Genomic DNA, 21,630 nt, shown 5'->3' on the forward strand with positions numbered 1-21,630 from the left:
TGGGGTAGATTTTATAAATGTACACACGGGCATACTTTTGTTCGTGCACCAGGCGTGAACAAACGTACGCTGGATTTTATAAGATACGCTCGTAGCCACGCATATCTTATAAAATCCGGGGTCGGCGCGCGCTGCCTGTTCCCTCCGAGGCTGCTCCGAAATCGGAGCGGCCTTGGAGGGAACTTTCCTTCCACCTCCCCTCACTTTCCCCTCCCTTCCCCTACCTAACCCACCCCCCAGGCCCTATCTAAACCCCCCCTACCTTTGTTGGCAGATTTACGCCTGCAGAAAGCAGGCGTAAATCTGTGCGCGCCAGCGGGCTGCCGGCGTGCCATCACCCGACCCGGGGGGCTGGTCCGGAGGCCTCAACCACACCCCCGGGCTGGCGCCATGCCCCCCAGGCCCACCTCCAAAATGCTGCGTCACTCGCGGCACGCCCCCCAACACGCCCCTCCATGCAAGCCCCGGGACTTACGCGCATCCCGGGGCTTGCGCGCACCACCGAGCCTATGCAAAATAGGCTCGGCACGCGCAGGGGGGGGTTTGGGGTAGGTTTTTGGGGGGTACGCGCGTACCCCTTTGAAAATCTACCCCACTGCCTTTTGAAGTACCTCCTCTGCCAGTGCCAATCACTCGTCTACCTTTCCCTGACATCATGGATTTAATGTCACTGCCTACTAGGGATTTCATTTAAAATAATTATTTCATTATTGGTGACTGAACACCTCTGTACCTATATATGTGAGTGTGGAAACCTACACACACACAGAAAATACTGGAAACCTGAGCAAGCCCAATTCCTAGAGTGATGCTGCTTGTTCTTTGAAAATACCAACTCCCAGACAATTACTGCAACTCTCACACTATCTCCCACCCACACCACCCAAACCCTGCCTGCAACCTACCCAAGGGTAGGGATGTGAATCGTTTTAGGACGATTAAAATTATCGTCCGATAATTTTAATATCGTCTTAAACCGTTATGGAACACAATACAATACAGATTCTAACGATTTATCGTTATAAATCGTTAGAATCGTGAGCCGGCACACTAAAACCCCCTAAAACCCACCCCCGACCCTTTAAATTAAATCCCCCACCCTCCCGAACCCCCCCCCCCCCCCAAATAACTTAAATAACCTGCGGGTCCAGCGGCGGTCCGGAACGGCAGCGGTCCGGAAAGGGCTCCTGAATCTTGTCGTTTTCAGCCGGCGCCATTTTCCAAAATGGCGCCGAAAAATGGCGGCGGCCATAGACGAAAAAGATTGGACGGCAGGAGGTCCTTCCGGACCCCCGCTGGACTTTTGGCAAGTCTCGTGGGGGTCAGGAGGACCCCCACAAGCTGGCCAAAAGTTCCTGGAGGTCCAGCGGGGGTCAGGGAGCGATTTCCCGCCGTGAATCGTTTTCGTACGGAAAATGGCGCCGGCAGGAGATCGACTGCAGGAGGTCGTTCAGCGAGGGTTCCGGCGCCTCGCTGAACGACCTCCTGCAGTCGATCTCCTGCCGGCGCCATTTTCCGTACGAAAACGATTCGCGGCGGGAAATCGCTCCCTGACCCCCGCTGGACCTCCAGGAACTTTTGGCCAGCTTGTGGGGGGCCTCCTGACCCCCACGAGACTTGCCAAAAGTCCAGCGGGGGTCCGGAAGGACCTCCTGCCGTCCAATCTTTTTCGTCTATGGCCGCCGCCATTTTTCGGCGCCATTTTGGAAAATGGCGCCGGCTGAAGACGACAAGATTGAGGAGCAGGAGCCCGTTCCGGACCGCCGCTGGACCCGCAGGTTATTTAAGTTATTTGGGGGGGGTTCGGGAGGGTGGGGGATTTAATTTAAAGGGTCGGGGTGGGTTTTAGGGGGTTTTAGTGTGCCGGTTTTTCGATTTTTAACGATGTTCCGGCGAGGGATGGGGTTCGGGAGGGTGGGGGATTTAATTTAAAGGGTTGGGGGTGGGTTTTAGGGGGTTTTAATGTGCCGGTTTTTCGATTTTTAACGATTTTTAACGATTTTTCACGATATTTTACCCCCCCAAACGGCAACAATACGATTCCCTCCCCCTCCCAGCCGAAATCGATCGTTAAGACGATCGAGGACACGATTCACATCCCTACCCAAGGGGGGTAAGATCAGCAGCAAAATGCCACTGCTGGCAGCTTGTCTCAGTGGACGAGACAGAGAGACAGTCTGAGTTCAATTAAAAAAAAAAGTGCAGTAAAAAAAGCCTGGCTGGCACAGCAGGAAAAATGAACAAATATCTTTTTCAATAGAAAATTCTAGCAAAGTAGCAAGGAATAGCAATTGAATACAGATTTGAGACACTCAGAGAGAGCTCAGAAGCAATGAGCTTCTCAGAGAACAGCCAAGAAGAAAATGTGTGGCGCCCTCATGCTTAAGGTAGATATAGTACAGCAGGAACAGCATCACAGAGCACTGAGAGCAGCGATTGGCTGAATTAGAAAAATGCTTCGCTGTGATACGTTGGAATTCTGGTCTCCTTGCCAACCTGTCTGACCCACTCTATGACAGGGCAGTGAGGTCACTTATGGCTCACAGGAAAGGGTTGGTTGTTGCTATGGATACTCCCACATGGCCTTCTCCTATTTCAAGCAGACACTAAGAAAGCAGCACTGTGAACCAAAAGAATGAAACTAATATGAAATGTTTCATTCGTGGGGGATCGCCATGTATTTTGCAAACCCACGAATCAAACGAACAGGGTCTTATTCGTTGTGTATTGCACATTCGTTGAAAACGAATGCACATCCCAAATCAATGGAGATGTCATTAATCGTCATTTTTCTAGCGTTTAGTTCAATCTGCAAATGGCAGAAGTTTGAAAGCCATTGTGGTAAGAAAATGCATGAAGTGAAACCAATTTCCTTTCTAAACTACTAATGGGAATGACATGAAAAGCAAACATTTACAAAGCAAGGAAATAAAGAAGGGGAATTAGGGCTGAGTTGTTGGCCCAGACATATTGCCTAGTGCTGCTGTGCAAGAGGCCTGGCTTCCAGTCTATTATTAGGAGGCCACAGTCTCTTCTCAGAAGGAGTACCAGTTCATCACACAGCAGAGACACCCAAGAGTGGACCTGGGGTCCTCCCTGAGGGCTGTCGGCTATTTACTCTTTTGGATAATAGAAGGACTAGGGGGCAATCCATGAAGTTAGCAAGTAACACATTTAAAACTAATCAGAGAAAATTCTTTCACTCAACGCACAATAAAGCTCTGGAATTTGTTGCCAGAGGATGTGGTTAGTGCAGTTAGTGTAGCTGGGTTCAAAAAAGGTTTGGATAAGTTCTTGGAGGATAAATTCATTAATGGCTATTAATCAAGTTTAGAGAATAGCCACTGCTATTACTGGCATCAGAAGCATGGGATAGACTTAGTTTTTGGATACCTGCCTGGTACTTGTAGCCTGGATTGGTCTCTGTTGGAAACAGGATGCTGGGCTTGATGGACCCATCTGACCCAGTATGGCATGTTCTTATGTTCTTAATTGGTTGTACAGAGAGGAGTGTGCGGTCATGAATGAAGGCCTCGGCTATGGATGCCCTCTCCCTTCCCCTATGATAAATGTTTCAGAGAGAGACTGAGGCAGGTAATGATTCACTCAGGAGCTTGGGCACGCAGGAAGGTGAGTCAGGCCAAAAAAGGTTTTATCTCAGTCTAGACTTTCCAGCCAAAGCATCCAGATCAGATCAATAAGTGAAGAAAGGTTGGGAAGGGATATTGTTGACAAACGCCGGGAGGGGGTGTGGAGAGATGGGAGGCATTTGTCAGCTTGTGGGTCTGCTTTTAAATCTAAGTAAGGAGCTGGACTTATCCCGATGAAGGGACATTTACTGAAAGACTAAAGGTATTAGGATGCATTCCAAAGGGAGAAAAGTGACTGGTGTGTGTAATTCTGAAGAAGCTTTCAAAGCATTTTTCTTGTCACTGGATATGTTTTGTTGTTTGCATAGTCAATACGTTGTAGAATTGGCTAATAAAACCAGCAAGCAACGTTGTTCTTCTATTAGTTGTGTCCTTGCCTGACCGAAACTGAATACGAGCTTCGGAGCCATAAGGAATGACTAAGTGCAGCTATTCACTGCTGAGACAGCCCCAGCCAGGACCCCTACAGACATAAGGACATAAGAAATTGCCATACTGGGTCAGACCGCGGGTCCATCAAGCCCAGCATCCTGTTTCCAACAGTGGCCAATTCAGGCCACAAGAACCTGGCAAGTACCCAAAAACTAAGTCTATTCCATGCTACTGATGCAATTAATAGCAGAGGCCATTCTCTAAGTCAACTTGATTAATAGCACTTGGAATACTTTTCTTATTATTGGAACCTCACTGTCGGGATGCCCTAATTCTAATGCATCATTAGTATCCTTTGAAGATACCTCCCTCCGAACCATGCGCTGCTGAGCGATGTTGCGGTCCCAGTCCGCAGAGGTCCATGGACGGTCCCCCTCCCTACCTCGGGGCTGCTCCAAGCAACCGCGGCATTTCTGAGGTCTGTTCGGGCCTTGTTGGCCCCCCCCTCAGTCGTCTCTTCTCCAAGCTGAAAAGTCCTAACCTCTTTAGTCTTTCCTCATAGAGGAGTTGTTCCATTCCCCTTATCATTTTGGTAGCCCTTCTCTGTACCTTCTCCATCGCAATTATATCTTTTTTGAGATGCGGCGACCAGAATTGTACACAGTATTCAAGGTGCGGTCTCACCATGGAGCGATACAGAGGCATTATGACATTTTCCGTTATATTCATCATTCCTTTTCTAATAATTCCCAACATTCTGTTTGCTTTTTTGACTGCCGCAGCACACTGAACTGACGATTTCAATGTGTTATCCACTATGACACCTAGATCTCTTTCTTGGGTTGTAGCACCTAATATGGAACCCAACATCGTGTAATTATAGCATGGGTTATTTTTCCCTATATGCATCACCTTGCACTTATCCACATTAAATTTCATCTGCCATTTGGATGCCCAATTTTCCAGTCTCACAAGGTCTTCCTGCAATTTATCACAATCTGCTTGTGATTTAACTATTCTGAACAATTTTGTGTCATCTGCAAATTTGATTATCTCACTCGTCGTATTTCTTTCCAGATCATTTATAAATATATTGAACAGTTTGTCTTTACCTTCTGCTTCATTCCAGCCTTCATTCCAGCCTTGTTCCTACACCAGCCTTGTTCCTATTCCAGCTTAGCTCTGTTACAGTTTGTTCCAGCTTCTCTTTGGCTCGTCTTCCTGCCTCCTGACTTGGTACATCCTCAGATATTCTGCTTGCTGCCCATCTCAACCTCTGGCTTGTCTCTGGTTTCTGCTGTCTACCTCCTGCCCTGACTGCTGGTCCGTTCCATGTTTTGCTACACTGCCGCCTGCTCGACTTGGACTTCTCTTGAACTCTCTCCTCCAGGAGACCCCACCTAAGTCCAAGCAGCCCAGGCCCCCAAGGGCTCCTCCCGGGGGGGGGGGGGGGATCTCGGGCTTCCAGTGGTGAAGTTCCTGTAGGTCTCCTGGCTCTGATCCACCTCCTGGAATTTCTTCAGACCTTTGGCCCAAGGAGACCGCACCTAAGTACAAGCAGCTCGGATTCCCAAGGGCTCCTCCAAGGGGGACCTCGGGCTTGCAGTGGTGAAGTTCCTGTAGGTCTCCTGGTTCTAATCCACCTCCCGGCTATGACTTTCGCTGTAGGCCTCCCCTCAGTGCAGTATCATCATCTTCAAGCCAGCCCAAGTGTCCACGATCTCAATAGTTTGCAAGGCCTTTGATCCGGCAGACCTTGCGGGCCTTCAGGCCATTCCTGGTATTGCCCAGCGTCTGCAGCAGCAACACTGCTTGGATGTCCTGGCCGCCACTGTAGAGAGACTGACAAACCTGTTGGACATCTCTCCCCCGGTAGCACCTCCTGCTCCAGTTCCAGTTCCAAGTCTGGAACCAGCGGCTTCTATGCAGCTGCGAGCTCCACCTCCGTACTCAGGGGAAGCTAAGCAATGCCGTGGGATCCTTAACCAATGCTACATATGCTTTACACTGCTGCCAACGCAGTTCCCCTTGGACCTGGTGAAGAGCAGCTATATTGTATCCTTGTTGATTGGGAGGTCTCTGGCTTGGGCCTCTCCATTATGGGAACGCAACGATCCAATCCTTGGAAACTTGCAACAGTTTGTATCCACGTTTAAACAAGTGTTTGATGAGCCAGCTCGTAGATCCATGGCGGCAGCCTAATTGCTGCGTCTACGTCAGGACTCCCGTCCTCTGGCCAAATATATGGTCGAATTCCATGTGTTGGCAACCAAGCTGGACTGGAGGGAGGACAGTCTTCACAGTATCTTCTTGGAAGGATTGTCCTCGCGCATTAAAGATGAGCTAGAGGCCAGGGAACTTCCTGATGACCTGGACAGCATAATAGACCTGGCAGGAAGGGTCGACCCCCGGCTCCAACAATGATTCCGAGAAGGGAGGTCGGTCTGAACACCGGTTAACCTGGTGCCTGCATTCTCGACCCATGTCCTCTCCCTCTGCTACTCCAGGCAGCCAAAGTGTGGAGCCCATGCAACTAGGATGAAGTTCTTTTTCCCAGGAGGAGAGGAGACGTCTATGTTCACTAGGCCTTTGTCTATACTGTGGGAATAAAGGGCATTTTTTAGCCCAGTGTGGTCAGCAGTTGGAAAATGGCAGGACCTAGGCATCATCGGGGAGCTGACCCTAGGTTGCATCAATCCTTCTCCTCAATGTACAGTACCAGTCACCCTCGAATACCCTGGAGGTTCCTTCTCTAATTTGACTTTTGTCGACTCCCGAGCAGGAGGGAATTTCATTCTCGCTGACCTCATTTGACAACTACAGCTAGCCAAACAACTTCAGCTTCCTCCGCTTCAAATTTCCTCTATTCATGGAACTCCTCTTCCGGGAAGTATCTCTACCAGCACTAAGCCCTTAACCCTCCATAGAGGGCTCTTGCATACTGAAAATATTTTTTTCCTAGTGCTAGAGAGAGCCATTCATACTATCGTTTTGGGCCTGCCCTGGCTCCAGAAGCACTCCCCAGTCATCCACTGGGACACCCTCCAAATAGCGTCCTGGAGCCCAGCCTGTTTTACTTCATGCCTAGCTATAGTTCCGCACCCTTGTGTCCCACTCCTGATTACATCGCTAACTATACCCAAGCACTAGCTGGACCGGATGGTATGCATCCTAGGGTTCTGAAGGAACTCAAAAATGAAATTTCTGATCTATTAGTTAAAATTTGTAACCTATCTTTAAAATCATCCATTGTACCTGAAGACTGGAGGGTGGCCAATGTAACCCCAATATTTAAAAAGGGCTCCAGAGGTGATATGGGTAACTATAGACCAGTGAGCCTGACTTCAGTGCCAGGAAAAATAGTGGAAACTATTCTCAAGATAAAAATCGTAGAGCATATAGAAAGACATGATTTAATGGAACACAGTCATCATGGATTTACCCAAGGGAAGTCTTGCCTAACAAATCTGCTTCATTTTTTTGAAGGGGTTAATAAACATGTGGATAAAGGAGAACCGGTAGATGTAGTGTATTTGGATTTTCAGAAGGCGTTTGACAAAGTTCCTCATGAGAGGCTTCTACGAAAACTAAAAAGTCATGGGATAGGTGGCGATGTCCTTTCGTGGATTACAAACTGGATAAAAGACAGGAAACAGAGAGCAGGATTAAATGTCAATTTTCTCAGTGGAAAAGGGTAAACAGTGGAGTGCCTCAGGGATCTGTATTGGGACCGGTGCTTTTCAATATATTTATAAATGATCTGGAAAGGAATATGACGAGTGAGGTTATCAAATTTGCGGATGATACAAAATTATTCAGAGTAGTTAAATCACAGGCAGACTGTGATACATTACAGGAGGACCTTGCAAGACTGGAAGATTGGGCATCCAAATGGCAGATGAAATTTAATGTGGACAAGTGCAAGGTGTTGCATATAGGGAAAAATAACCCTTGCTGTAGTTACACGATGTTAGGTTCCATATTAGGAGCTACCACCCAGGAAAAAGATCTAGGCATCATAGTGGATAATACTTTAAAATCGCCAGCTCAGTGTGCTGCAGCAGTCAAAAAAGCAAACAGAATGTTAGGAATTATTAGGAAGGGAATGGCTAATAGAACGGAAAATGTCATAATGCCTCTGTAACACTCCATGGTGAGACCGCACCTTGAATACTGTGTACAATTCTGGTCGCCGCATCTCAAAAAAGATATAGTTGCAATGGAGAAGGTACAGAGAAGGGCAACCAAAATGATAAAGGGGATGGAACAGCTCCCCTATGAGGAAAGGCTGAAGAGGTTAGGGCTGTTCAGCTTGGAGAAGAGACGGCTGAGGGGGGATATGATAGAGGTGTTTAAAATCATGAGAGGTCTTGAACGAGTAGATGTGACTGTTATTTACACTTTCGAATAATAGGACTAGGGGGCATTCCCTGAAGTTAGCAAGTAGCACATTTAAGACTAATCAGAGAAAACGCACAATAAATCTCTGGAATTTGTTGCCAGAGGATGTGGTTAGTGCAGTTAGTGTAGCTGGGTTCTAAAAAGGTTTGGATAAGTTCTTGGAGGAGAAGTCCATTAATGGCTATTAATCAAATTTACTTAGGGAATACCCACTGCTATTATTTGCATCAGTAGCATGGGATAGACTTAGTTTTTGGGTACTTGCCAGGTCCTTATGGCCTGGATTGGCCTCTGTTGGAAACAGGATGCTGGGCTTGATGCACCCTTGGTCTGACCCAGCATGGCAATTTCTTATGTTCTTACTGTTTGGGATCTTAGGTGCTTGTGATCTGGATTGGCCACTGTTGGACCCTCAGTCTGACCAGTATGGCGATTCTTTTATTCTAATGTTCCCATTCCCAGCTGTAACAGAGAAACCATATCTGTACATAGTCAGGAAAATCAATGCAATTTACTTTAAGAAATCCATCCTTGGGGAACGCATCCATTGGAAAGGGCTCCAACCTTTCACTGCGAGGATTTCAGTGTAAATCCAGTTTAGTTCTGTATTGATGATGAAAGATCATTGGTATTTATGTGAGGTCAGCTGTGACCCCCATGTAAAATGAGCTGGAGTTCAGTCCATTTCCCAGGGGATGAGTCACCAGCAAAATTAACAGGAGCTGCTGACTTAGCTTGTGTTTGTGATTAGTCAAAAAGAGCTGATCAGTTCGTTAATGAAATGCCAGCTTTCATGTTTGCAGCTTATAAAAGTGGTATATTCTCATTTACCTTTGATGACCTGAGTGGTTTTATTATCCTTACTTTCATCTTATATCACTCCAGAAGTTATTGTTTTTTCTCATAATATGAAATCAATAAGCCTTGGCTGACAGCTTAAGTCCTAGTGGCCAATGAAGTAATGAATAGAAATGGAGCTATTTGCATAATGCCAACGGGGTGGGTTTCAGTACCTGCAAACATTGAAAAGCACCAGGGTCCTGCTCTGGGTACCCGTGCAATCCAGAATCTTGTTCAAAGTATTAAGGATCATATTCAACATCATTCATTCCAATGACAGCGGCCTGTTAGGCACGACACTGCAACCTTACAATCCTCAGCAAACACTAAGATCTCAAAATAAAGGACTCCTGTCTATTCCCACACATCTGAGGCAAATACGAGACCGCGTGTTTTCCATAGCGGGTGCAAAGCTCTGGCACTCTCTGCCCGAGACGTTACGTTTTCTACCAGACATAAAGAGAGTTAAATGTCAGCTAAACATGTGGCTGTTCAGCAACGCATATAATTTAACCTAAAGACATCAGAATATACAGAACCACAAAAATAAGGTCAAAAAAAGCTAATAATCCAACCTTGAAGTATAAATCACACAACAGAATGTAAGATATGTAACCCATAACTTTGTGTTTACATGATCCGAACTCTATGCTTTTTGTACCAGATCCATGTGAATATGTACTAGGGCAGTGTGTCGGGATGCACTAGTGTGCCGCGAGGTCCTGGGAGCTGTGTCGCAGAGCCAGCAGAAGACTGATCTTTGCTCAGCAGTCTGGGCAGGATTCGGGATGCACTCGTGTGCCGCGAGGTCCGGGAGCTGTGTCGCAGAGCCAGCAGAAGACTGATCTTTGCTCAGCAGTCTGGGCAGGATTCGGGACGCACTAGTGTGCCGCGAGGTCCCGGGAGCTGTGTCGCAGAGCCAGCAGAAGACTGATCTTTCCTCAGCAGTCTGGGCAGGAGTCGGGACGCACTAGTGTGTCGCGAGGTCCCGGGAGCTGTGTCGCAGAGCCAGCAGAAGACTGATCTTTGCTCAGCAGTCTGGGCAGGATTCGGGACGCACTAGTGTGCCGCGAGGTCCGGGAGCTGTGTCGCAGAGCCAGCAGAAGACTGATCTTTGCTCAGCAGTCTGGGCAGGATTCGGGACGCACTAGTGTGCCGCGAGGTCCCGGGAGCTGTGTCGCAGAGCCAGCAGAAGACTGATCTTTCCTCAGCAGTCTGGGCAGGAGTCGGGACGCACTAGTGTGTCGCGAGGTCCCGGGAGCTGTGTCACAGAGCCAGCAGAAGACTGATCTTTGCTCAGCAGTCTGGGCAGGATTCGGGATGCACTAGTGTGTTGCGAGGTCCCGTGAGCTGTGTCGCAGAGCCAGCAGAAGACTGATCTTTCCTCAGCAGTCTGGGCAGGAGTCGGGACGCACTAGTGTGTCGTGAGGTCCCGGGAGCTGTGTCGCAGAGCCAGCAGAAGACTGATCTTTCCTCAGCAGTCTGGGCAGGAGTCGGGACGCACTAGTGTGTCGCGAGGTCCCGGGAGCTGTGTCGCAGAGCCAGCAGAAGACTGATCTTTCCTCAGCAGTCTGGGAGTGTCGGGATGCACTAGTGTGTCGCAAGGTCCCGGGAGCTGTGTCGCAGAGCCAGCAGAAGACTGATCTTTGCTCAGCAGTCTGGGCAGGAGTCGGGACGCACTAGTGTGTCGTGAGGTCCCGGGAGCTGTGTCGCAGAGCCAGCAGAAGACTGATCTTTCCTCAGCAGTCTAGGCAGTGTGTTGGGATGCACTAGTGTGTCGCGAGGTCCCGGGAGCTGTGTCACAGAGCCAGCAGAAGACTGATCTTTCCTCAGCAGTCTGGGCAGGAGTCAGGATGCACTAGTGTGTCGCGAGGTCCCGGGAGCTGTGTCGCAGAGCCAGCAGAAGACTGATCTTTCCTCAGCAGTCTGGGCAGGAGTCGGGATGCACTAGTGTGTCGCGAGGTCCCGGGAGCTGTGTCGCAGAGCCAGCAGAAGACTGATCTTTCCTCAGCAGTCTAGGCAGTGTGTTGGGATGCACTAGTGTGTCGCGAGGTCCCGTGAGCTGTGTCGCAGAGCCAGCAGAAGACTGATCTTTCCTCAGCAGTCTGGGCAGGAGTTGGATGATTTCTCCTTTATTGGGTCTGACAGGAAGCTGCTCTTGCTTCCTTCTCTTCCTGGCCAGAGGAAGGTTGTTCCCTCCTCCTTCACGTAGAACAGAGCGTGATATCACCAACTCCTGTTCATATGGGCCCGGCAGGACACCAACGTTATCTTCCCCTGCCTGGCCTGGCAGGGAGGCTGCTGCTGGTCTCTTCATCCCATGGGGCCTGGATGTGCATGAGGGAGAAAGGTGCAAGCTCTGTAGATCTGCTGCTGCCTCCTCCTCTCCTCAGTGCTTCTGGCCTTCGTCTGCTGGTAAAGTGGAAGGGACAGTCTGGCTGGCACAAGGCTTTTCTGCTGGCTGGGAGCCAGGAGGAGGGGGACATGAACTGGGCAGGAAGTCATGGGAAGGCAGGAGTTCAAGAGTCTGCTGGGCAGGAAGGCGTGGGGAGATAGGGATGGGGAAAGGAGGTTGGGGTTGCTGGGTAGGGTGAGGTAGAGGAGGAAGGGTTAGGAAAGAAGTGGCCAGAGGTATTCTGGGTAGTGAAGGGGAGAGGGATGGACAGGGAGAGAGGGATCCTGGGGAAGAGGATGTGGGGGTGGGGGTGTCAGGAATGTTGGATAGGAGCATGTGAAGGGACGATTGATTGAGTAGTTGGGAGGGGTGATGGGGGCATGGAGGGGAGTGACGGGTTACAAGAGCCATCCTATGTCAGTTTCATGAATATTCATTTCTTCTATCTTTGCTTAGTGTAGGAGGAAATATCTTTGTTTCTAGTTCTCCAGTTTTGCCTGCATGCAGATGGGGGGGGTCTTGGGGTGGTCTTTTATTCTACGTTTGGTGAAGGCAGGACTGTGTGTTCTGTCTGAGTGTGACTGAGATGAGGAGATGCTTTACTAGAGGTTTGTATCAGCTGTATTTGTTGTATTTTCATGGCTAGGGCTATTGCTGTCTCATTTCTTGGAGTTACTGCTGCCGAGGTTTGATAGGCAGCTACAGAGTGGGGTTGCTTTCTATTATTTTACCATGCACCGGGTAGTGGATGGAGTTTGTGGTAGCACCAGAATCAGAATATCTGTTTTGTAGGGTGAGTTGTCCACGGAAAACCCTTAATTCTGCTCTGCACTCATTGTCAGGAAGCGGGGGATTCATCTTTGGCTCATATGATCTCCCATGATGGCCGTGTGCTCAGTGAGGCAATCTCTCAGGTGGGTCCTGATAGAAAAAAAGGTTGAGAACCACTGCACTAGAAAACGGGATTTGTTTTATGCACATTAAAGCAGATTACATGCAGGTACTGTGGGGAATATCCCTGTCCCCAGAGGGCTCACGTCACTGGAGAGTAAAGTAACTTGCCCAAGGTCACCAGGAGTAACAGGGAGACTTGACCCCTGGTCTCCCTGGTCATAGCCTGCTGCTCTAACCACTAGTCCACCCTACGTTTACCACCTGTTTAACCAATCCCTATCTGTCTGTTAATTGTGTTATAAAGCCTGTTGCTAAATTAATGTTTCACTGTAAACCGAGGTGATGTATTACTATACGTGCTGCGGTATAGAAGAACCTATAAATAAAATAATTATGAATGTCTGTAAACCGTTATGATCTATAATCACTACAATGGTGTATAATATGTGTAAAACAAATAAATAAAGATAAGAGCACCCAGCTCCCTCTCTGTGGCCCTCAGTTGCTATAAGCAGCTCACAGTAGCTTGGCTGCACGTCTGCTTTCATGTATGTGACCTCTGCCTGGAAACGTGTCTGGCAATGGTGCCCGGTCAGAACTAATTGAGTTATGAAAGAGTTATGAAGAGTTATGAAAGAGTTAAGAAAGAGATCTAGGTGTCATAGTGGATAACACATTGAAATCAAACAGAATGTTGGGAATTATTAGAAAAGGAATGATGAATAAAACGGAAAATGTCATAATGCCTCTGTATCGCTCCACGGTGAGACTGCACCTTGAATACTGTGTACAATTCTGGTCGCCGCATCTCAAAAAAGATATAATTGCGATGGAGAAGGTACAGAGAAGGGCTACCAAAATGATAAGGGGAATGGAACAGCTTCCCTATCAGGAAAGACTAAAGAGGTTAGGACTTTTCAGCTTGGAGAAGAGACGACTGAGGGGGGATATGATAGAGGTGTTTAAAATCATGAGAGGTCTAGAACGGGGAGATGTGAATCGGTTATTTACTCTTTCGGATAATAGAAGGACTAGGGGGCACTCCATGAAGTTAGCATGGGGCACATTTAAAACTAATCGGAGAAAGTTCTTTTTTACTCAACGCACAATTAAACTCTGGAATTTGTTGCCAGAGAATGTGGTTCGTGCAGTTAGTATAGCTGTGTTTAAAAAAGGATTGGATAAGTTCTTGGAGGAGAAGTCCATTACCTGCTATTAAGTTCACTTAGAGAATAGCCCCTGCCATTAGCAATGGTTACATGGAATAGACTTAGTGTTTGGGTACTTGCCAGGTTCTTATGGCCTGGATTGGCCACTGTTGGAAACAGGATGCTGGGCTTGATGGACCCTTGGTCTGACCCAGTATGGCATTTTCTTATGTTCTTATGACGACAGTGATCCTCCATCCAGGCGTCGGGGGCACTAGAGCTGGCCTCCTTCTCAGGATACTTCCAAGAAGCATTGACTTAGAGGGAGAGAGTGGGGGCTGTGTGTGGGTACAATGGGCCAGAAAGGTTACGTTAGCAATAGGGAACCAGCACAATGGGTTTGAAAGCGAGGGAGAGCAGGGTACAGGAGCCTTCATTTTCACGTCACTCCTCTTCTCTCCAGATACAAAGAGTTGGACGCTTGCCTCAACTGACTACATATCCTGCTGCTAGTGTCTGAGAAACTTCTAGCTCACAATTGCATCTTTCGTGACACAGACATACAATAACATGCAGCTTCAGCACATGTAACATAGTAATGACGGCAGAAAAAGACCAAAATGGTCCATAGAATCTGCCCAGCAAGCTTCCCAAGGTAGTAACTGCCGCTCCGTGCAGGTTACCCCCATGTTTCTGTTAAGAGCAGTAACTGCCGCTCCGTGCAGGTTACCCCCATGTTTCTGTTAAGAGCAGTAACTGCCACTCCGTGCAGGTTACCCCCATGTTTCTGTTAAAGGTAGTAACTGCTGCTCCGTGCAGGTTGCCCCCATGTTTCTGTTAAGGGTAGTAACTGCTGCTCCATGCAGGTTACCCCCATGTTTCTGTTAAGGGCAGTAACTGCTGCTCCATGCAGGTTACCCCCATGTTTCTGTTAAGGGTAGTAACTGCCGCTCCGTGCAGGTTACCCCCATGTTTCTGTTAAAGGTAGTAACTGCTGCTCCGTGCAGGTTGCCCCCATGTTTCTGTTAAGGGTAGTAACTGCCACTCCATGCAGGTTACCCCCATGTTTCTGTTAAGGGCAGTAACTGCCGCTCCATGCAGGTTACCCCCATGTTTCTGTTAAGGGCAGTAACTGCCGCTCCGTGCAGGTTACCCCATGTTTCTGTTAAGGGTAGTAACTGCCGCTCCGTGCAGGTTACTCCCGTGTTTCTGTTAAGGGTAGTAACTGCTGCTCCATGCAGGTTACCCCCATGTTTCTGTTAAGGATAGTAACTGCCGCTCCATGCAGGTTACTCCCGTGTTTCTGTTAAGGGTAGTAACTGCTGCTCCATGCAGGTTACTCCCGTGTTTCTGTTAAGGGTAGTAACTGCTGCTCTGTGCAGGTTACCCCCATGTTTCTGTTAAGGGTAGTAACTGCCGCTCCGTGCAGGTTACTCCCGTGTTTCTGTTAAGGGTAGTAACTGCTGCTCCGTGCAGGTTACCCCCATGTTTCTGTTAAGGATAGTAACTGCCGCTCCATGCAGGTTACTCCCGTGTTTCTGTTAAGGGTAGTAACTGCTGCTCCATGCAGGTTACTACCCTTAACAGAAACATGGGGGTAACTGCTGCTCTGTGCAGCTTATCCCCATGTTTCTGTTAAGGGTAGTAACTGCCGCTCCGTGCAGGTTACCCCATGTTTCTGTTAAGGGTAGTAACTGCTGCTCTGTGCAGGTTACTCCCTTGTTTCTGTTAAGGGCAGTAACTGCTGCTCTGTGCAGGTTACTCCCTTGTTTCTGTTAAGGGTAGTAACTGCTGCTCTGTGCAGGTTACCCCATGTTTCTGTTAAGGGTAGTAACTGCTGCTCTGTGCAGGTTACTCCGGTGTTTCTGTTAAGGGCAGTAACTGCTGCTCTGTGCAGGTTACTCCCTTGTTTCTGTTAAGGGCAGTAACTGCTGCTCCGTGCAGGTTACTCCCTTGTTTCTGTTAAGGGCAGTAACTGCTGCTCCGTGCAGGTTACCTCCATGTTTCTGTTAAGGGCAGTAATTGCTGCTCAGTGCAGGTTACCTCCATGTTTCTGTTAAGGGCAGTAACTGCTGTTCCGAAAGGATGGGCTCCACCTTAACCAGAGTGGATCCATGCTGCTGGCACTAATTTTCAAAAAGGAGATAGAGCAGCTTTTACACTGGAACAAGGGGGAAAGCCAACAGTCACTCAGCAGTGCATTTATTTGAGTTTCTCGCATCATGCCGGTTTACAATTAACAAGGTGTGCCAAAAGGAAAAATAATAATAACATTAACAGGTGCTAAAAGAAATGTATTCTTGAAGGATACTAATGAAAAAAGAGAGAGTTAGGGCATCCCAACAGAGAGGTGCCAATAAAAGCAAACGTAGTCCATGTATCACCCGCAAATTTGATAACCTCACTCGTCGTATTCCTTTCCAGATCATTTATAAATATATTGAAAAGCACCGGTCCCAATACAGATCCCTGAGGCACTCCACTGTTTACTCTTTTCCACTGAGAAAATTGATCATTTAATCCTACTCTCTGTTTCCTGTCTTTTATCCAGTTTATAATCCACGAAAGGACACTGCCACCTATCCCATGACTTTTTACTTTTCCTAGAAGCCTCTCATGAGGAACTTTGTCAAACGCCTTCTGAAAATCCAAGTATACTACATCTACCGGTTCACCTTTATCCACATGTTTATTAATCCCTTCAAAAAAATGAAGCAGATTTGTTAGGCAAGACTTCCCTTGGGTAAATCCGTGTTGACTGTGTCCCATTAAATCATGTCTTTCTATATTCTCTGTGATTTTGATCTTGAGAATAGTTCCACTATTTTTCCAGGCACTGAAATCAGGCTCACTGGTCTATAGTTACCCGGATCACCCCTGGAGCCTTTTTTAAATATTGGGGTTACATTGGGCACTCCCCAGTCTTCAGGTACAATGGATGATTTTAATGATAGGTTACAAATTTTAACTAATAGATCAGAAATTTCATTTTTGAGTTCCTTCAGAACCCTAGGATGCATACTAGGAATGTGAATCGTTTTCCATATCGTCTTAACGATAGAAATCGTGTGGCAGGAGAAGAAAATCGTGTTTGGCACGATTATTTCATTGAAAAATCGTTAAAAATCGTTTTTTCCGATTAGTGCTCACTAACTCCCCGTTAGTGCGCACTAACTGAAAATGATACAAATAAACACTTTCCAGGTCACTGAAGGTCAGTTAGGAATGAATATGTGTTCCTATTGGCTGGCTGCCCTCTTATCTATTGATGTTACCAAGGTTACCACTGAGGTGATGGTTGGGGGGATGGGAAATGGAACTGGAAACTCACGAACACCAACAGAAAATGAAACAAAGTGTTCACACTTCCCAGGTCAGTAAAGGTCACTTAGGAATGAATATGTATGTATGTATTCCTATTGGCTGGCTGTGCTCTTATCTATTGATGTTACCAAGGCTAACACTGAGGTAATGGTTGGGGGGATGTGAAATGGAAACAGTTGGAAGCTTGACAAAAAAAGTAATGTAATGATCAGCACTCACGTGACTAGAACTTGTTTGTTTATTATTTTTGTTAGCAGGCACCTGAAATGCTAGTGCATGTTGAATTTGCCAATCACTGTGCATTTTAGAAAGGTGGTCCTGGCTGGAACTGTACACAGTTCAAATATATGTAATTGATTGTTGGTAAGTGTATTTTTTAAGTAGCCACACTGGCACCAGTATGTTTACTTTTCCTCCTACTTAACTCACTAGCTCAGCTTTGTAAGAAGGGCTTCTCTGCTTGAGTGAGGGTCAGGCAGCTCCCCCCTGTCTGTGAAGCCAGCCTCTCACTAGTAATGCAGGGAGGGAGCTGTCTCAGACTTCACCATCCTCCCCCCCCCCCCTCACCCACACACCATTCACTAGCTGGGACATGGGGGAAGTCAGGAGTGAGGGTCAGGCAGCTCCCCCCTGTCTGTGAAGCCAGTCTCTCACTAGTAATGCAGGGAGGGAGCTGTCTCAGACTTCACCATCCTCCCCCCCCCTCCCCCACACACCATTCACTAGCTGGGACATGGGGGAAGTCAGGAGTGAGGGTCAGGCAGCTCCCCCCTGTCTGTGAAGCCAGCCTCTCACTAGTAATGCAGGGAGGGAGCTGTCTCAGACTTCACCATCCTCCCCCCCCCCCCCCCTTACCCACACACCATTCACTAGCTGGGACATGGGGGAAGTCAGGAGTGAGGGTCAGGCAGCTCCCCCCCTGTCTGTGAAGCCAGCCTCTCACTAGTAATGCAGGGAGGGAGCTGTCTCAGACTTCACCATCCTCCCCCCCCCCCCCCTCACCCACACACCATTCACTAGCTGGGACATGGGGGAAGTCAGGGTTGAGGGTCAGGCAGCTCCCCCCTGTCTGTGAAGCCAGCCTCTCACTAGTAATGCAGGGAGGGAGCTGTCTCAGACTGGTATCAGGGTTAGGGCACTGTGTGCAGGAAGATCACAACACTCCTGGTATTAATAGGGATAGGGCACTGTAAGAGATGACTGTAGTAGATTGAATAAAGATCTGATGTTTCTGCTCTCCTCACACCAAACAAAAACAACACACAAGCAGAGAAGCCCTTCTTACAAAGCTGAGCTAGTGAGTTAAGTAGGAGGAAAAGTAAACATACTTGTGCCAGTGTGGCTACTTAAAAAATACACTTACCAACAATCAATTACATATATTTGAACTGTGTACAGTTCCAGCCAGGACCACCTTTCTAATATGCACAGTGATTGGCAAATTCAACATGCACTAGCATTTCAGGTGCCTGCTAACAAAAATAATAAACAATCAAGTTCTAGTCACGTGAGTGCTGATCCTTACATTACTTTTTTTGTCAAGCTTCCAACTGTTTCCATTTCACATCCCCCCAACCATTACCTCAGTGTTAGCCTTGGTAACATCAATAGATAAGAGCATAGCCAGCCAATAGGAATACATACATACATATTCATTCCTAAGTGACCTTTACTGACCTGGGAAGTGTGAACACTTCGTTTCATTTTCTGTTGGTGTTCGTTAGTTTCCAGTTCCATTTCCCATCCCCCCAACCATCACCTCAGTGGTAACCTTGGTAACATCAATAGATAAGAGGGCAGCCAGCCAATAGGAACACATATTCATTCCTAACTGACCTTCAGTGACCTGGAAAGTGTTTATTTGTATCATTTTCAGTTAGTGCGCACTAAATCGAGTTAGTGCGCACTAAATCGGAGTTAGTGCGCACTAAATCGGAGTTAGTGCGCACTAACGGGGAGTTAGTGCGCACTAACTCGATTTAACGATTTTTAACGATAAATCGTTAGAATTTCTATTGTATCGTGTTCTATAACGATTTAAGACGATATAAACATTATCGGACGATAATTTTAATCGTTGAAAAACGATTCACATCCCTAAATTGCATACCATCCGGTCCAGGTGATTTGCTACTCTTCCTCCTCTTCTCTTCCCTTCCCTCCTCTTCCCTTCCCTCTTCTCTCTGTAGCAGGAGCACTGGCAGAGATGGTTTTTGTTGCAGCACATTCTCATGGTGCCATCTGTCACTGTACCGCCAGCCCCATGAACTTCACTGGAAATCACTGGCAGTGGAGGAAGCGTGCAGATGCTTTCCCTGCCACTTATCTTCTGTTACCTCACTAAGGCTTTCTCCCATGTCCAGCAGCACCACAACCACGTTTCTGCCTTCGAGTCACTGCAGTCACTGCAGCCCACAATCCCCCAGCTCAGACAGCAGCACCACCACAACCCAGCTTCTACCTTCCAGAGTCATTACAGCCACTGCAAATCCTGCCACCGAGCTCTGACAGCAGTGTCAAGACCCAGCTTCTCACTTCTATGTCACTGCAGCTACTGCACTGAGAGCAGCACCACAATCCAGCTTCTGCCTTCCATAGTCACTACAACTGGTACTCCCAAGCTCTGACAGCATGCACCATGACCCAGCTTCTCATTTCCAGGTCACTGCAGCCACTGTAACTGCTGCCCCAAGCTCTGACAGCAGCACCATGACCCAGCTTCTCACTTCTATGTCACTGCAGCTACTGCACTGAGAGCAGCACCACAATCCAGCTTCTGCCTTCCATAGTCACTGCTACTCCCAAGCTCCGACAGCATGCACCATGACCCAGTTTCTCATTTCCAGGTCACTGCTGCCACTGTAACTGCTGCCCCAAGCTCTGACAGCATGCACCATGACCCAGCTTCTCACCTCCAGATCACTGTAGCCACTGCAACTGCTGTTCCCAAGCTGACAGCAACACAATGTCTGAGCTTTTGCATTCCAGAGTTACTGCATCTACTGCAAGTGCTGCCACCAAGCTCTGAGAGCAGAACAACCCAGTCTCTGCCTTCCAGAGTCACTGCAGCCACTGTAGCTGCTCCCCTCAAGCTCTGACAGCAGCATCATGACCCAGCTTCTGCCTTCCAAACTCAATGCAGCTGCTGCAACCACTGCCCCCAAGTTCTGAGAGCTAAGTCACTGCATCCACTGCCCCAAGTTCTGACAGCAGCACCAAAACCCAGTTTCTCACTTCCAGATCACTGCAACCACTATTCCCAAGCTCTGACAGCAGCATCACGATCCAGGTTCTGCCCTCCAGGTGACTGCAGCCGCTGCCTCCAAGGAATGAGAGCAGCACCACGACCCTCTTTAGGGGTCACTGTGGCCACTGAAAGCTCTGCCCACATTGTTCCAGTAACGTTTTGCAGGCTCTGCCAGCTGCCTGTGTACCAGTCTGTATGAAAGCTATGGAGTTAGTCAGTAGCACTGCTGCTGAGATTCAGCACTGGATATTTTAAGCTATCTAAAATTCCTCCCTGCGGGGCACCTTAGTTTTGTAATATGAAGGCTGCTGTTCTAACTTGTTATAAGTCTCTCATTGTGAAGCTGCTAGTGACCTCTGTTTGGTTTCTGCTATTCTAATTTGCTGCAAAGCTACAACAGTGAATTTCATATTCAGAAGGGTGGGTAAAACATAAAGTAATAATTAATAAAAAGAAATGAGCCCATCACAGCTGCATCCAGCAATGGCAAGAGAGTGGGGTCGTATCTGGGGGACCCTGTCCTTGGGGTTCATTCTTCAAAGAGTCTAGACAATTAAATTAGGAACCAGCCGGTCAGCTTGCGATAACGAGCATTATCAGCCAATAGGCCCCAGTGAGATTACTAAGCCCTAAGGACTAAGTTCCTGCCGCTGCACTCCTTCAGGACTAGCTGCACAAATCAGTGTCTTTGAGCTCTGACTAAGGTTTAGCAACTACATTTAGGCATCAATGTTCATTCTACACCTAAACTGCAATCACAGCGCAAACTCAATTCAGTCTATCTGTACTAGCTGGCCAGAAGAGAGGGGAGGGGAGGTACGTGCAGCAGGGACGGATTCGTCGGGACCCAAATCCGTTGCATCCGTTCTCGGGGGACCCCGATCCGTTCATTAGTTACATATGTATTTGTTTCCCCCCCCCAAAAAAAAAACCCATCGCAACCATTTAAATTTAATTAACTACAACCCCCCACCCTCCTGACCCCCCCCAAGACTTGCCAAAAGTCCCTGGTGGTCCAGCGGGGGTCCCGGAGCGATCTCCTGCACTCGGGCCGCGGGTGCCAGTATTCAAAATAGCGCTGATAGCCTTTGCCCTTACTATGTCACAGGGGCTACCGGTGCCATTGGTCGACCCTGTCACATGGTAGGAGCACATGATGGCGCCAGCCGTCCATTGCTCCTATCAAGTGACAGGGGCCGACCAATGGCACCGGTAGCCCCTGTGACATAGTAAGGCCAATCGGCGCCATTTTGAATACTGGCAGCAGACGGCCCCTGTGCAGGAGATCGCTCCAGGACCCCCACTGGACCACCAGGGACTTTTGGCAAGTCTTGGGGGGGGTTAGGAGGGTGGGGGTTT

Source organism: Rhinatrema bivittatum, chromosome 1 (assembly GCF_901001135.1).
Source record: "Rhinatrema bivittatum chromosome 1, aRhiBiv1.1, whole genome shotgun sequence".
Classification (NCBI taxonomy): domain Eukaryota; kingdom Metazoa; phylum Chordata; class Amphibia; order Gymnophiona; family Rhinatrematidae; genus Rhinatrema; species Rhinatrema bivittatum.